Source organism: Mus musculus, chromosome 16 (genome assembly GCF_000001635.26).
Source record: "Mus musculus strain C57BL/6J chromosome 16, GRCm38.p6 C57BL/6J".
NCBI classification, from domain to species: domain Eukaryota; kingdom Metazoa; phylum Chordata; class Mammalia; order Rodentia; family Muridae; genus Mus; species Mus musculus.
The window spans coordinates 84,642,308-84,658,957 of record NC_000082.6 but is presented as its reverse complement, the minus strand read 5'-3'; the positions used below and the strand labels follow the sequence as shown (position 1 = coordinate 84,658,957).

Sequence of the window (16,650 nt, the reverse complement as noted above, 5' to 3'; positions counted from 1 at the left end):
TTGATTTTCTGGAGTCCAGCTTCTTGAGTTCTTTGTATATATTGAATATTAGTCCCCTACCCGATTTAGGATTGGTAAAGATTCTTGCCCAATCTTTTGTTGGCCTTTTTGTCTTATTGACAGTGTCTTTTGCCTTACAGAAGCTTTGCAATTTTATGAGTTCCCATTTGTCAATTCTCAATCTTACAGCACAAGCCATTGCTGTTCTGTTCAGGAATTTTCCCCCTGTTCCTATATCTTCGAGGCTTTCCCCCCACTTTCTCCTCTATAAGTTTCAGTGTCTCTGGCTTTACGTGGAGTTCTTTGATCCACTTAGACTTGAGCTTTGTAGAAGGAGATAAGAATGGATCAATATGGTTTCTTCTACATGATAACCTCCAGTTGAGCCAGCACCATTTGTTGAAAATGCTGTATTTTTCCCACTGGATGGTTTTAGCTCCTTTGTCAAAGATCAAGTGACCATAGGTGTGTAGGTTCATTTCTGGGTCTTCAATTCTATCCCATTCATCTACCTATCAATGTACCAGCACTATGAAGTTTTTTATCACAATTGCTCTGTAGTACAGCTTGAGGTCAGGGATGGTGATTCCACCAGAGGTTCTTCTATTGTTGAGATTAGTTTTTGCTATCCTAGGTTATTTGTTATTTCAGATTAATTTGCAAATCACCCTTTCTAACTCTGTGAAGAATTGAGTTAGAATTTTGATGGGGATTGCATTGAATCTGTAGATTGCTTTCGGCAAGATAGCCATTTTTACTATATTAATCCTGCCAATCCATGAGCATGGGAGATCTTTCCATCTTCTGAGATCTTCTTTGATTTCTTTCTTCTGCGACTTGAAGTTCTTATCATACAGATGTTTCACTTTCTTAGTTAGAGTCACACCAAGGTATTTTATATTATTTGTGTCTGTTGTGGAGGGTGTTGTTTCCCTAATTTCTTTCTCAGACTGTTTATCATTTGTGTAGAGAAAGGCCACTGACTTGTTTGAGTTAATTTTATATCTAGCTACTTCACTGAACTTGTTTGTCAGGTTTGGGAGTTGTCTGGTGAAATTTTTTGAGTCACTTATATATACTCTCATATCATCTGCAAATAGTGATATTTTGACTTCTTCCTTTCCAATTTGTATCCCCTTGACCTCCTTTTGTTGTTGAATTGCTCTGGGTAGGTCTTCAAGTACTATATTGAATAGGTAGGGAGAAAGTGGGCAGCCTTGTATAGTCCCTGACTTTAGTGGGATTGCTTCAAGTTACTCTCCATTTATTTTGATGTTGGCTACTGGTTTGCTATATATTGCTTTTACTATGTTTAAGTATGGGCCTTGAATTCCTGATCGTTCCCAGAGTTTTATCACGAATAGGTGTTGGATTTTGTCAAACACTTTCTCAGTATCTAAAGAGATGGTCATGTGGTTTTTGTCTTTGAGTTTGTTTATATAATGGATTACATGGTTGGAGTTCCATTTATTGAACCATCCCTGCATCCCCGGGATGAGCCTACTTGATCATGATGGATGATTATTTTGATGTGTTCTTGAATTTTGTTTGTTAGAATTTTATTGAGTATTTTTCCATTGATATTCATAAGGGAAATTGGTCCTAAGTTCTCTTTCTTTGTTGGGTCTTTGTGTGGTTTAGGTATCAGAGTAATTGTGGCTTCATAGAATGAATTGGGTAGAGTACATTCTGTTGCTATTTTGTGGAATATTTTGAGGAGAATTGAAATTTTGTCTGCCCCTCCTTAGAATTGGGAACAAAACACCCATGGAAGGAGTTACAGAGACAAAGTTTGGAGCTGAGATGAAAGGATGGACCATGTAGAGACTGCCATATCCAGGGATCCACCCCATAATCAGCATCCAAACGCTGACACCATTGCATACACTAGCAAGATTTTATCGAAAGGACCCAGATGTAGCTGTCTCTTGTGAGACTATGGCGGGGCCTAGCAAACACAGAAGTGGATGCTCACAGTCAGCTAATGGATGGATCACAGGGCTCCCAATGGAGGAGCTAGAGAAAGTACCCGAGGAGCTAAAGGGATCTGCAACCCTATAGGTGGAACAACATTATGAACTAACCAGTACCCCGGAGCTCTTGACTCTAGCTGCATATGTATCAAAAGATGGCCTAGTCGGCCATCACTGGAAAGAGAGGCCCATTGGACACGCAAACTTTATATGCCCCAGTACAGGGGAATGCCAGTGCCAAAAAGGGGGAGTGGGTGGGTAGGGGAGTGGGGGTGGGTGGGTATGGGGGACTTTTAGTCCTGGGCCTTTTTTGGTTGGAAGACTATTAATGACTGTTTCTATTTCTTTAGGGGATATGGGACTGTTTAGATCGCTAATCTGATCCTGATTTAACTTTGGTACCTGGTATCTGTCTAGAAAATTGTGTATTCCAGTTTTGTTGATATAGGCTTTTGTAGTTGGATCTGATGATGTTTTCCATTTCCTCAGATTCTGTTTTTTTTTTTTTCCATTTTTTATTAGGTATTTAGCTCATTTACATTTCCAATGCTATACCAAAAGTCCCCCTTACCCACCCACCCCCACTCCCCTACCCACCCACTCCCCCCCTTTGGCCCTGGCGTTCCCCTGTACCGGGGCACACAAAGTCTGCGTGTCCAATGGGCCTCTCTTTCCAGTGAAGGCCGACTAGGCCATCTTTTGATACATATGCAGCTAGAGTCAAGAGCTCAGGGGTACTGGTTAGTTCATAATGTTGTTCCACCTATAGGGTTGAAGATCCCTTTAGCTCCTTGGGTACTTTCTCTAGCTCCTCCATTGGGAGCCCTGTGATCCATCCATTAGCTGACTGTGAGCATCCACTTCTGTGTTTGCTAGGCCCCGGCATAGTCTCACAAGAGACAGCTACATCTGGGTCCTTTCAGTAAAATCTTGCTAGTGTATGCAATGGTGTCAGCATTTGGAAGCTGATTATGGGGTGGATCCCTGGATATGGCAGTCTCTACATGGTCCATCCTTTCATCTCAGCTCCATACTTTGTTTCTGTAACTCCTTCCATGGGTGTTTTGTTCCCACTTCTAAGGAGGGGCATAGTGTCCACACTTCAGTCTTCATTTTTCTTGAGTTTCATGTGTTTAGGAAATTGTATCTTATATCGTGGGTATCCTAGGTTTTGGGCTAGTATCCACTTATCAGTGAGTACATATTGTGTGAGTTCCTTTGTGATTGTGTTACCTCACTCAGGATGATGCTCTCCAGGTCCATCCATTTGGCTAGGAATTTCATAAATTCATTCTTTTTAATAGCTGAGTAGTACTCCATTGTGTAGATGTACCACATTTTCTGTATCCATTCCTCTGTTGAGGGGCATCTGGGTTCTTTCCAGTTTCTGGCTATTATAAATAAGGCTGCTATGAACATAGTGGAGCATGTGTCCTTCTTACCAGTTGGGGCTTCTTCTGGATATATGCCCAGGAGAGGTATTGCTGGATCCTCCGGTAGTACTATGTCCAATTTTCTGAGGAACCACCAGACTGATTTCCATAGTGGTTGTACAAGCCTGCAATCCCACCAACAATGGAGGAGTGTTCCTCTTTCTCCACATCAATGGAATAGAATTGAAGACCCAGAAATGAACCCACACACCTATGGTCACTTGATCTTCGACAAGGGAGCCAAAACCATCCAGTGGAAGAAAGACAGCATTTTCAACAATTGGTGCTGGCACAACTGGTTGTTATCATGTAGAAGAATGCGAATCGATCCATACTTATCTCCTTGTACTAAGGTCAAATCTAAGTGGATCAAGGAACTTCACATAAAACCAGAGACACTGAAACTTATAGAGGAGAAAGTGGGGAAAAGCCTTGAAGATATGGGCACAGGGGAAAAATTCCTGAACAGAACAGCAATGGCTTGTGCTGTAAGATCGAGAATTGACAAATGGGACCTAATGAAACTCCAAAGTTTCTGCAAGGCAAAAGACACTGTCTATAAGACAAAAAGACCACCAACAGACTGGGAAAGGATCTTTACCTATCCTAAATCAGATAGGGGACTAATATCCAACTTATATAAAGAACTCAAGAAGGTGGACCTCAGAAAATCAAATAACCCCCTTAAAAAATGGGGCTCAGAACTGAACAAAGAATTCTCACCTGAGGAATACCGAATGGCAGAGAAGCACCTGAAAAAATGTTCAACATCCTTAATCATCAGGGAAATGCAAATCAAAACAACCCTGAGATTCCACCTCACACCAGTGAGAATGGCTAAGATCAAAAATTCAGGTGACAGCAGATGCTGGCGAGGATGTGCAGATTCTGTTTTTATGTCTTCCTTTCCATTTCTGATTTTGTTAATTAGGATACTGTCTGTCCCTGTACCCTCTAGTTAGTCTGGCTAAAGATTTATCTATCTTGTTGATTTTCTCAAAGAACCAGCTCCTGGCTTGGTTGATTCTTTGAATGGTTCTTTTTGTTTCTACTTGGTTGATTTCAGCCGTGAGTTTGACTATTTCCTGCCATCTACTCCTCTTGGGTGAATTTGGTCCCTTTTGTTCTAGAGCTTCTAGGTGTGCTGTCAAGCTGCTAGTGTATGCTTTCTCCAGTTTCTTTTTGGTTGCAGCTAAGTGAACTCTTTTGAGATCCAAAATGACACTGAGATTTTGCATATCGGTTCATCAGAATAATCTTAAAGAAATAAAATGTAAAGCAGGAAGTACCTTCTAGGGGCAGAGGTAAGGAAGATGTGTGTCTGTGCTCCATGAGTACAAGCTCCTGTGAATGTGTATGTTCACACACAAAATGCATGCAGCCCTTGTGGCTGCTCCTGGAATCAATCAGGGGAATTCCAAGTGAAGGAATGTTTCCTATGCTTACAGAACATTGAGAAATAGAAAGCTTTACAACACAGGGAGGCATGGGTTGCACACAGCAGTTTCCTAACTATTCCCCGGGGAAATTAAATCTGGACAGAAGAGTCACAACATGTTCTTCTAAGCTTCCTCTCTCCCTCTCTCTCCCCCTCTCTCTTCTTCTTCTTCTTCTTCTTCTTCTTCTTCTTCTTCTTCTTCTTCTTCTTCTTCTTCTTCTTCTTCTTCTTCTTCTTCTTCTTCTTCTTCTTCTTCCTCTTCTTCTTCCTCTTCCTCCTGTTCTTCCTCTTCCTCTCCTTCTCCTCTTCCTCCTCCTCCTCCTCCTTCTCCCTCTCCCCCTTACCTCCCCCCTCCTTCTCTTTCTTCTTCTTTGTCTGTCATTTGGATGTGAGCAAGTATAAGAGAAAGAATTATTTCCTTTTTTCCAATCAACAGCTCCTAAATAACCAGGGAGTAGGGGGTAGTGGTATATTGGTTGTTAGCGAGAGTGGTAAAGTTGTTCTGTTAGAAAATACCTGCAATTGGTAAGAAATGGCACTTGAAGGAGTTTTGATTTTTTTTTGTGCCTCCTCTGTAGGAGATAAAGCAGATTTCAGAAGGCTTTGTTAGGAGGAGATATGTAAGGTGCCTGGAAAAAGTTCAGTCTTTACTATGGAGTAGGGAAGATCACATTTTTCACACTATGTGGAATGAAGCGTAGCATGTGATCATTTGGCAAGGATTCCAGGACAGCATCTGGGTTGGGGGATCGTGAGTCTGGGAGTAATATTATTGAGTTGCTAGAGGCAAAGTTGCATATATTCGAAGTCCAGGGGGAATGGGATGGAAGTAGTTTGAAAACTATGGAGGGAAAGTAGAACCATTTTTGACTTAACAGCTTTGTTCAGATTAAACCTTGAATGTTTATTTCTTTGCTGTGTTTCACAAATCCCTATAAATGCTTGTAGTAGGCTAAGACTTGCAAGCCTTTAACAAGTACTAATTGTCTTAGACCCCCACGCTGAGAGGTGGAGGTTACTAACAACATCATTATTATATAGGTGAGAAAAATGTGTTGGGAGGAAGTGTTTGTGAAGATGATGTACACAGATGCTGTGGTTTGAGTGTTTCCCCCCAGAATTCATGAAAACTGAATTCATAAATTCATGTGTTGATGATACTTGGGTGTGGGGACATGGGAAATGATTGAGGTTATAGAGTTCTAGCATCCCTACAACAACTGGTACTGGTGGCTTTATAAGAAGAGGGAGACTCAAGCTAGCAAACTTTGTCTGTCTCAGCAGAGGATGCTGTCTGCCCTGCTATGATGCAGCAAGATACTAGCTACCATAGCCAAAGAAGTTTCTATTCTTTATATAGTACCAGGGCACAGGTATTTTTTCATAGCAACAGAAAATAGACTATGACAGTAGCTCTTGAACTAGATAGATACTCCATCTCTAGTCAGCAGCCGTACTTCTATAAATGATGGTTTGATTCCAAACTGTCCCAAATGGTAACACTCACAGACCCCAATTGTTCTTACTCTTTATCTTAACTTTTATTTTTTTATTTTTATTTTTTTTAGAAAACCTGGTAATAATGACTTAGATGTGTCTCCTGGTGGTCTTAAATATATCTGTATTCATCTGTGCTATTACCTAATTCTCATCGTCCAGGGTAGAATGGATGATGTTTCCTCTCATGCTAACTTGTTCAGTCTCATGTGGAGCCTCACGTTCACTCTCTCATTAGTTCCTGGTCTCTAAAAGTGAAAAGAATTGTAGGCTACCTTGTGATGTTTCAGTTTACAAACAGTGTGGTTTCTGAAGCATAGGTAATCCAGAAATTATAGTTTAGTAAATGTTTATGGAACACTGAGTATCTGCTAGACATTGGGTTAAGTACTTTCAAGAATTTATTCATTTGATCTTTACCCTATGCGTATGACATAGTTGCCTTTATTGCTTTAAAAAAATATAAGTTAATATGAACTGAGGATTAAGGAAGTAATCAGAAAAGGTGAGAAACATTAAAAACAGAAAACCAAAAACCTGGAAATAAGCAGAACCAAGATTTAAGCAATGTTAGAATCCTGGATATGCATTCCAGCCACAGACAGAAGACACAATGTTCTCATGAGCAAATGCCACCCTGCCCAAAGCAAGAAGAGTAAATCTATTGGCTATTTTCAGCATGTTTGTAATTATTATGCCTTATTTTGTTTTTGTCATTTAGTTTATAAATCAAAGCATATACTGAGGATGTGGTTCCACTGGCAGAGGGCTTGCCTAGCATATCCCAAATATTGGGCTCAATCCCTCGTGCTACCTAAAACGAAGGAAGGACGTGCATCTGATCCCAGTGCTCAGAAGGTGGAGGCTGCACGACAGAAACGCTCATGGTTATCCTCAACTATATAGTGAGTTTGAGATCACGCTAGCCTGTGCTGTGTAAGACTTTCTCTCGAAAGAAAACAAAGTATTTGAAATATATACAGAGGGTATATATCCTATAGTGTTGGACTCACTGAGTTTTCACAAGCTGAACTCTTCCATGAATCAGCACTTAGATCAAGTACGGGAAGGGCTGGAAGATGCAAGCCCTATGTTCTGGCTTCAGATCCCCTAGAATCCCATAGCTAGGAACAGCAGTGCATGCTGGGGAGACAGAGATAGGAGAATCTCTGGGGTTGCTGGCCAGCCAATCACACTGAGTAAGTCAACTCCAAGATCAATAAGAAAGTAAGTATGTAAGCAAATAATATAAATATAAAGTATATATAAGTAATTCAAAAGTAATTAGGGAAAAATTGAGGGAGACACATGATGGTGACTTCTGATAGACACACACACACACACACACACACACACACACACACACACACACACACAGAGAGAGAGAGAGAGAGAGAGAGAGAGAGAGAAATGGCCACTACCCCTTTTGCCACTTGAAGACCTGCTGATTCCCAATGATGTTTGAGAACCTGGCATCTGACAGCCTCATTTTGCCTTCCCTTGTATTGTTCTTTATAGAAATGGAATCATAGAGTTTAATATTTCCTTTGTCAAACTTTTTCTATTAAAATTATGTTTGTATGATTCATTTATATTGCTGTATGCAATTAATACTATTCATTCTTGCTGTACTTTTTACTGTAGCAGTTTGTGTAAATGTACCCTAATCTATTGGTCCATTTACTGTGGACAGGCATTTGGTTAGCTTTCCTTTTGGGGCACGTCCCAATAGCTCTGCCTTATGGCAATGAACCCTGTGAACTACAGCAATGACTGGGCTGGCAGGGCATTCCCAGTTGTGTAATAGTGATACAAACATCACTAGAGTAAACAACCACTTCTCACACATGTCTTTGTTGAGCAAACCTCAGTTGTTTTTATTAACCTCCATATTGACAATGCATCATAATGATTAGTTTGAAGAAATCTTAAAAAGAAAAGAAGATCCAGAATTTTGTGTGTTAAAAAACTGATGTTGAGCATGAGAAAAAAAATATGCGAAAGAAATGAAAGTCAGAGTTCACCCAAGGTATCCATCATCTCTCTGCATCATGCCCCAATGTACGAATCTGCATCTTGGAAAAAAAAAAAAAGAAGGAAACGATGGACTTTATAGTGCACAAATAACAGAGGGGATGATGATAAGCGTTTGTTAACATTTCTGTGGATGAGAACTTTACAGCAGCTCTTAAGTGAGGGTCACTGAGAGCCCATAGCAGCACAAGGTGAGCTGGTCATATGCCATGCTTATCTAGTGGGACATGACCACGTTCAGGAGGGCTGAAGACTCATCCGTTCACCTCACTGTAGAGCACAGAGCTGAGTGGAGAACTGGCTAAATCATTTTGGATAAAGGCGGTTGGTGAGAGGACCATGACTACAGTTGCAAATAATTCTAGTCTGATAGCAAGGAACTCCGCAACGGGAAGACAGAGCAGTGTGCTCCTGATGATTTTAAACTAAGAATAGATTACTAACAGATTTTTCCAGCAGAAGTTTGTATTGGAAGAGACAGTGGATATATATATACACATATATACACATATATACACATATACACACATATACACACATATATACATATACATATAAACATACACATACACATACACATACATATACATATATACCAGAATAGCTGGAGATAGAAAAATTGCTGAAATCCAGAATTTGAGGTTTTAGACTTAGTGGTTTTTGGAAAAAATTACAGATTTGAAGTGATGACTATTGGGGAAGATATTCCAGGTTGGACTTGTTAAATGGATTGTGTCAGCCCACATTCATTTTCAAAGCGAGAACAAATACGTAACCATATCTGCTAAGCTGACTAGCATATTATCCATAAAGAGCTCACAAAAATAAATATCAACATAGAAGAGTGTGGGAAAGGCATCTCACCTTACACAAGAAAATGAGAGTCAGGCCTAATTTTGTCAAAATCCAAATATGAAGAGTAGATTTTTTTTCTTTAAGAAGACAATGCCATAAAATTGTGTGTGTGTGTTTTATATGTTTGGATTATAATTACATCATTTTCTGCTTCTGTTTCAAACCCCTCTATGTCTCATACCCGTCTTCATAATCATGGCCTATTTTTCATTAATCATTGTTACCTTTATTTTATGTTTATATTTATTCCTAAACACATAAATACAACCCGCTTAGTCTGTATAATATTACTTGTATGCACAAGTTTTCATGGCTGACCATTGGGCATTAAATAACCAAGTTGTGTACTTTTCCTGGGGAAGGCTTTGCTTAGTTCCCTGTAGTTCTTTCTTTAAGATTGAGGCCTCATGAGCCTCCCTCTATCCATGTTAGTTAGCATGCCAATTGGTGTCATCCGTGCTCCACTCATGTTTAGGCAGCCACGTTGGTGAGCCTTTATGTGTAGCATCTGACATTCCTAAGAGACACAACTCATGGCAAATTCCTGGTTTCTCTGTCTCTTAAGTCTCTGTCTCTCTTAACCACTGTCTCTCCTGCAATGATCCCTAGGCCCTGGTGCAGGACTTGTGTTGTAAATCTATCAGTTGGAACTGGGCTCCACACTCTGCATTTTGATTAGTTGTGGTTTTGTGTAATGGCTTCCATCTGTTGCTACACACACACACACACACACACACACACACACACATTTCCATGCCGAGAGGTGAGAACTACCTTTATATGTGGGTATGTTAAATATTTAGGATACAGTTAAGAATTATGCTGGTTTAGTAAAGTGGAAATTATAGATTCTCTTCCATGATTCCTGGGTTAACTAACCCTAGGTAGTTAGCTAGGTTTCCCGTCTCAGGTTTCCCTCTGTCATGTAGGTCTTAGGTCCAACTAGAGAGTTATTGGTTATTACCAACGTATTTAAGCCATATCCTACTGTTAGGGCTATCTTGCACGCCATGCCGTTCAATGTTGTGATTCATAGGCATTATGAGTTTTATTTTTTGTCTGTTTTTTTTTTTTAACTGTTGTCATGTCCACATATGGGTAAGGACATTTTATCCATGTCTATCTGTGTCCGGTTTATTCTAGCTAGCTTGATATCTCCTAATTTCGTCCACTTCCTTTGGCAGATGATAAGATTTCATTCTTCTGTATGGATGAATAGTCTCTCACCATTCATGCATGCTGCATTTCCTTATCCCTCTCAGCAGGTGACAGTCTCTAGTCTGCCTCCACACTGGAGCTGTTGTGAGCAGCTGTATGGAAACAGTCTTTTGACTCTGGTGTGTGTGTGTGTGTGTGTGTGTGTGTGTGTGTGTGTGTGTGTATGTGTGTGTGTGTGTGTGTTTAACATGGGAAGCAGCTTTTGTTCACAGGCTGTCTCCAGAAACCAAAAGGCTATGTGGTGTCAGTTACACCCCATGCCTCCAAAATGCCTCTAGGGCTCTACTTGGAGAAGGGATACAAATTGCCTCTTTCAAGGCCCAAATCTTTCACCTCTCTGTTCAGGCTTAATGTAGAAACTTTGTGACATTGCCCTTTTGTTGGGTTTTTGTTATTTGTTCCTCCAGCTACTTTGTAACAGCCAGAGGTGACCCTTGAAGGAATCATGAGAAAGGAGAAAACAGGAATAGAGCCTAGCCACAGACCCTCTGTCCCACCTCAGAGGATTCATCCTTCATTGGTTGCATTTTTCTTTGTGCTGGATCACACCTTTCTGAATCACTGCCAGCCAAAGACCCAGCCCCGGGGCCAGGAGGTGAGCTAGTCCAAACTTGGGCACATTCCTGGCCCACAAAGGTTTGAAATGATCAGACATATTTTGCCACCCTTGCATGTCTTTTGTTTTGTTTTGTTTTTGTTTGTTTATTTTTCGAGACAGGGTTTCTCTGTGTAGCCCTTGCTGTCCTGGAATTCACTCTGTAGACCAGGCTGGCCTCGAACTCAGAAATCCGCCTGCCTCTGCCTCCCGAGTGCTGGGATTACCCCAGTACGTCTTTGCTCTCTTCCCAACCAGTTCATGGACTGCAGTTTCTGGAGCTGTAGTAGGATATGTAATAGGAATTTCAAACTCAATGTCAAACTCATATTTGAGGAAGTCATGGATGTACTAGCATTTTCCAAACCACCGAGTCCCTTCCTTGTTGTACTACAGTCCGAATTCTTGTTCTCCACATACCGGATAAGGGACTGATATTCTTTCTTTAGTCGCTGCACCCACAACTCCTGATCTCGGCGTCCAGCGTTGGTTTTCAGCACCGGTATCTCAGACAAGACCTGCCGGGTGGCCTAGTCTGCCATCTTGAATCAGGGCTCTGATTTTTTTTTCTTTCACCTTTGAGAAGACAGAAAGGCCAATAAAGATTTAAGAGGAATTTAGTATTTAGAGAAACCCGGAATCTAACATGCTCATTTTATAGAAATGCATAGAGGCTGAGCTCATCTCAAGCACTAAACATCTGTGAGCCAAGTAAGTTTCCTTTCATTATACATTACCTACTCTCAGGCATTTTATTATGGAACAGAAACCAAACTGTGACTGCACACTGACAAAAATTTTCATTTAAACTAGTAAAGTAACTGACAATTTTTCTGATGCAATAATTTAGTTGTTTGAAATATGGAGAGTTAGAGAAGGCAGTATTGAAAAATGAAAATAAACACAAATGCAGTAGGAGAAGTTTGTTGTCCTATCCTGGGTGATCTATAGGACATTGTGAGCTAGAGTTCTAACTCAAGAATACATAGAAATCATGTATACATCTTGCTTTATACCACTGTGTCTAATCTAGGTATTTCCTGGCTTGGACTAGCTATGGAGATCTGAACTTGGTTTATTTTAAATATATATTTTCCACTAAGTTTTTCTAGATTTCAGCTATTTCTCTAAAAAGTGCCCCTTGGCTGAACTGTGAAATGAAGGGAAAAAAATTACTGAGGCTTAATCCTTTGGCATAAGACATTGATCCATTAATGAATATTAAGGAGTTGTTGTGAAACTTTGTCTTAAGAACCTGGCCTCAAATACGCGGGGAAGCTCTCATTCTGCTTACAAAAGCTCTATTCTTCTGCTCCTACCTCTTTAGCAGGAAAGGTATGCTCTGAATGTATCTGGCGCATATGTGCATTTGTGACACATAACTGGATTCTTTGAGGTCTTCAGTGGGTAAAAGAGAGAAATGATTAAAGCATCCCTGGGGAAATAAGACAAACTCTTTGAGTCAGAAAATTACCCCCAAATAGAGTGTGTTCAAAGGGACTTTTTGTATGGTGAATAAAACGATGTATTTTTTTTTCATGCAAAGTACATAGACTGTTGCAACGTAGAATTTAGCAACTCAGCTCGACCACTAAACGTTGGGAAGAATTCCTGCCCTTTTCTTAGAACCCCCACTCTTCCCTTTTCTTCTGAAGGCTGCTGTTTTGGACGTAGGTGTCAGAAATGCTTTATGAGTCTCAGGGTATGTCTTGGACCATGTTGTTATTCAAAATCCAACTGCTATGAGGACTACATCAAAAGCGTATTTATGAGTTGACACGGCCAACTGACAGGAGGAGGGTTTTTTTTTTTGGATTGTTAAATAAACTCGCCTCACTGAATTCAACAATTTCTGCTTAAATGGTTTTAAACTTTAGTTGTAGTTTGCATGGAGACTCCTCATTTGAAACCAATCAAACAGAGTAAATTAAAAACATGGAGCAAACATTGTGTTTTTTTTATTTTTTTATTTTTTTACCCTGAAGACAACAGATAACATAGCCACACAAATTATACTTCAGACAATTGGTGTAATTTTTGTGCTTTAAAGGAATATTTTTCTAATCAGCAGCATTTAAAAGTTGCACATGCCAATCACATAATATTTCCAAGCCATAATAACATGCATTTAAGTGATGTTGAAAACTAAGTGTTTCTATTCAGAGAAGTGGCTTCTGAGGAAGGCTGTACATCTTGAAAAAAAAAAAACAAACAAAAAACTTTTTGAGCATCCATTATCTTTCTCCTTAAATTACAGTGTCTGAAATAATATACTGAAGTGACCTTTGCAATAATATCAATGAAAGTAAATGGATATTTTGGAAATATCAAAAGATAGTGATTATTTGAAGGAAAATGTAAAATATTAAAGACAAGAGAACTGGATGGGAGTTGGTTTAAGTCAATAAAAAAATAAGCATGAGAAAATAAGGCTAAACCTTTACAACTGTTTTCTGAGGCTATGGTCTTGTTATTCTGGTGTTGTTGCTCCAAAGGAAAAAGCTTGCTTCCCATATGAAATAGGAGAAAAATCTCTCCTCTCTTTATCCCCCTCCTCTGCGTATGTATGTGTGTATGTATGCATGTATATGTGTATTTATGCATGTATGAATGCAGGCATGAACATGGCCAAGGTGCCCATATGTATGGTCAGAGGATAACCTTGGGTGTTTGTTCTTTACCCTCTACTGTGTTTGAGAAAGGGGATAAGGTTCCCTTTTTGCCCCCTGCCCAGCAACGTACACCAGACTGTCCAGCCCATGAGGTTTTGGGAATTCTCCCATTTCTGTTTCTAATCTTCCCACAGGAGCATTGTAATTATAAGCATTTCTTATGGATCCAAGTTTTATATGGGCTCTGTGTATTTGAACTCAGGTCTTTATGCTTGGACAGCAAACAATTTTACCTATTAAGCTATCCTCCCAGATCCCTATACTTCATATATATATATAAAAAACTAGATATTTTCTTTATTTACATTTCAAGTGTTATCCCCGTTCCTGGTTTCCCCTCTGAAAACCCCCTATTCCCTTCCACCTCCCCTTGCTCACCAATCCACCCACTCCTGCTTCCTGTCCCTGGCATTCCCCTATACTGGAGCATAGAGCCTTCACAGGACCAAGGGCCTCTCCTCCCATTGATGACCGACTAGGCCATCCTCTGCTACAGCTCAGAGGTTAAGAGCATTGGCTGCTCTTCCAGAGGTCCTGAGTTCAACTCCCAACAACCACATGGTGCCTCACAACCATCTGTAATGGGATTTACTGCCCTCTTCTGGCATGCAAATGTACATGCAGATAGAGCACTCATACAGAAAATAAATAGATCCCTATACTTCTTAATACAGTCTCTCTCTCTCTCTCTCTCTCTCTCTCTCTCTCTCTCTCTCTCTCTCTCTCTCTCTCTCTTTCTCTCTTTCTCTCTCATAAATGAAAATATAATAACATTTTTCTAATCTTTCTGGGTGTTGTTTTTAGACTCAAAGGTGGGGGAAATCCCTCACACTCACATGTAAACTCACAATATACATGTAAAATGATTCAGCTTTACAATTTGATAAAATGTGTAATGATGGCCAAGCATATATAGGGAAAGATTCATAGACTACTTTGAAAAGTAAGAGAATTTGTATTAAATAGTGTGAAATATACACACGCAATGTATTTAGCTTTATTTTAAAATTTAAAACAAAGTGAAGAACAGAGTCACCTACCCCCCCAACTCCCCCAAAATAGAGGTAATTGTGGAATGTTGTATATCAATGTCCTCTGAATTGAAACCTCTATTACTATAGAAGCACATCAAGACTCAGGAAACAAAACTGGCAAGGCTAAGGCAGGGAATAACTCACAAATCTCAGGAAGTTCCTGAAATTTATAAAACTCACTGTCTCTCCAAGTTGGGAGAGGGAAGACTTTAGTGCCAGTGAACTGCCAGTAAGTCATACAAAGCGCTCCAAAGATTTAGCTTTTATGAACTGTTGCCCACAGTGGGGTGAGCTTTCGGTGATGGAATTTTCTTTGAGTCTTTGATGTTCCTGTAAGCAATCCCTCCCCCACTCCTGTAAGTAATCTTGATAAGATTATGAGTCACTAAACTAGAATAAGGTGGAGTGGTTCTTTGGTTTGTAATCAGTACCCTATCTAGGGTAAATGGATGTTTGTTCTCACCTGCCAGGAAAATTTACACAACCTGTAAGTTAAAATATCTTTTGAATATATGAAATCGATTTCTGTGGATTATGATGGGGAGGTTGATTTTCTTTATTAGAAGAGATTATTATCAGCATAGACTACAAAGAAGGATATAGTATTTTTTATTAGATATTTTCTTTATATACATTTCAAATGGTATTCCGAAAGTTCCCTATACCCTCCCCCAGCCCTGCTTCCCGACCCACCCACTCCCAATTCTTGGCTCTGGCATTCCCCTGTACTGGGGCATATAAAGTTTGCAATACCAAGGGGCCTCTCTTCCCAGTGAGGGTCAGTCACTGACCATCTTCTGCTACATATGCAGCTAGAGATATGTGCTCTGGGGGTACTGGTTCGTTCATATTGTTCCACCTATAGGGTTGCAGACCCCTTCAGCTCCTTGGGTGCTTTCTCTAGCTTCTTCACTGGGGGCCCTGTGTTCCATCTTATAGATGACTGTGAGCATCCACTTCTGTATTTGTCAGGCACTGGCATAGCCTCATATGAGACAGCTATACCAGGGTCCCTTCAGCAAAATCTTGCTGGCAGGATATAGTATTTTTTATTAGTACTGACAAAAATAAATCTATGTGAGTACCAAAGAGAAGAAATTACAACTTGGGATGAAGAAATGGGCAAAAGAATATTTTCTAAAAGTAAGAAACAATTGGGAATAACAATAACCTAGGATGTTGCATGTTACATTTAGATAATGTGTATAGTCATTCATTTGTTCAAAACATATTTATTAACTTCCCAGTGTTTACTAGGTAATATGCCTGGCTTACTGAGAACATTGTGAGATTAAAGATTATCAATAGATGAGTTTGAATAGATAGGATTGGAGAGAGTTGGTTTGTGACTACTGATCGGTGTGCAGATTTCACTTTCAGAATATTTTTCTTAACTTTAAAAAAATATGAATATAAATGTATTGAATGCTAATTAGACTTAAGTCAGAGCATTTCCCATGGAGTATTAATACTGAATTTGGTAAGTTTATGAATGGTTTGTTTGTTATGAGTTTGTCAAAGAACATCATTTATTATTTTCTTTATTTACATTTCAAATTTTATCCCCCTTCCTCATTTCTCCTCTGAAAACCCCCTATCCCATTTCCCAGCCCCCTGCTCATCAGTCCACCCACTCCCACTTCCCTGTCCTGGCATTCCCCTACACTGGGGCATTGAGCCTTCACAAGACCAAAGGCCTCTCCTCCCACTGATGACCAACAAGGCCATCGTCTGCTACATGTACTGTTGAAGTCTTGAGTCCCTCCTTGTGTACTCTTTGGTTGGTGGTTTAGTCCCTGGGAGCTCTGGGAGTACTGGTTAGTTCATATTGTTGTTCCTTCTATGAGGCTGCAAACCCCTTCAGCTCCTTGGGTCCTTTCTCTAGCTCCTCCATTGGGGAC

At 40.0% G+C, this 16,650-nt stretch overlaps 1 pseudogene; it reads right to left on the bottom strand.

Annotated features, from left to right (window-relative positions):
- Nucleotides 1-10,765: 10,765 nt before the first annotated feature.
- On the bottom strand, nt 10,766-11,133 carry Gm2349 (predicted gene 2349; annotated as a pseudogene).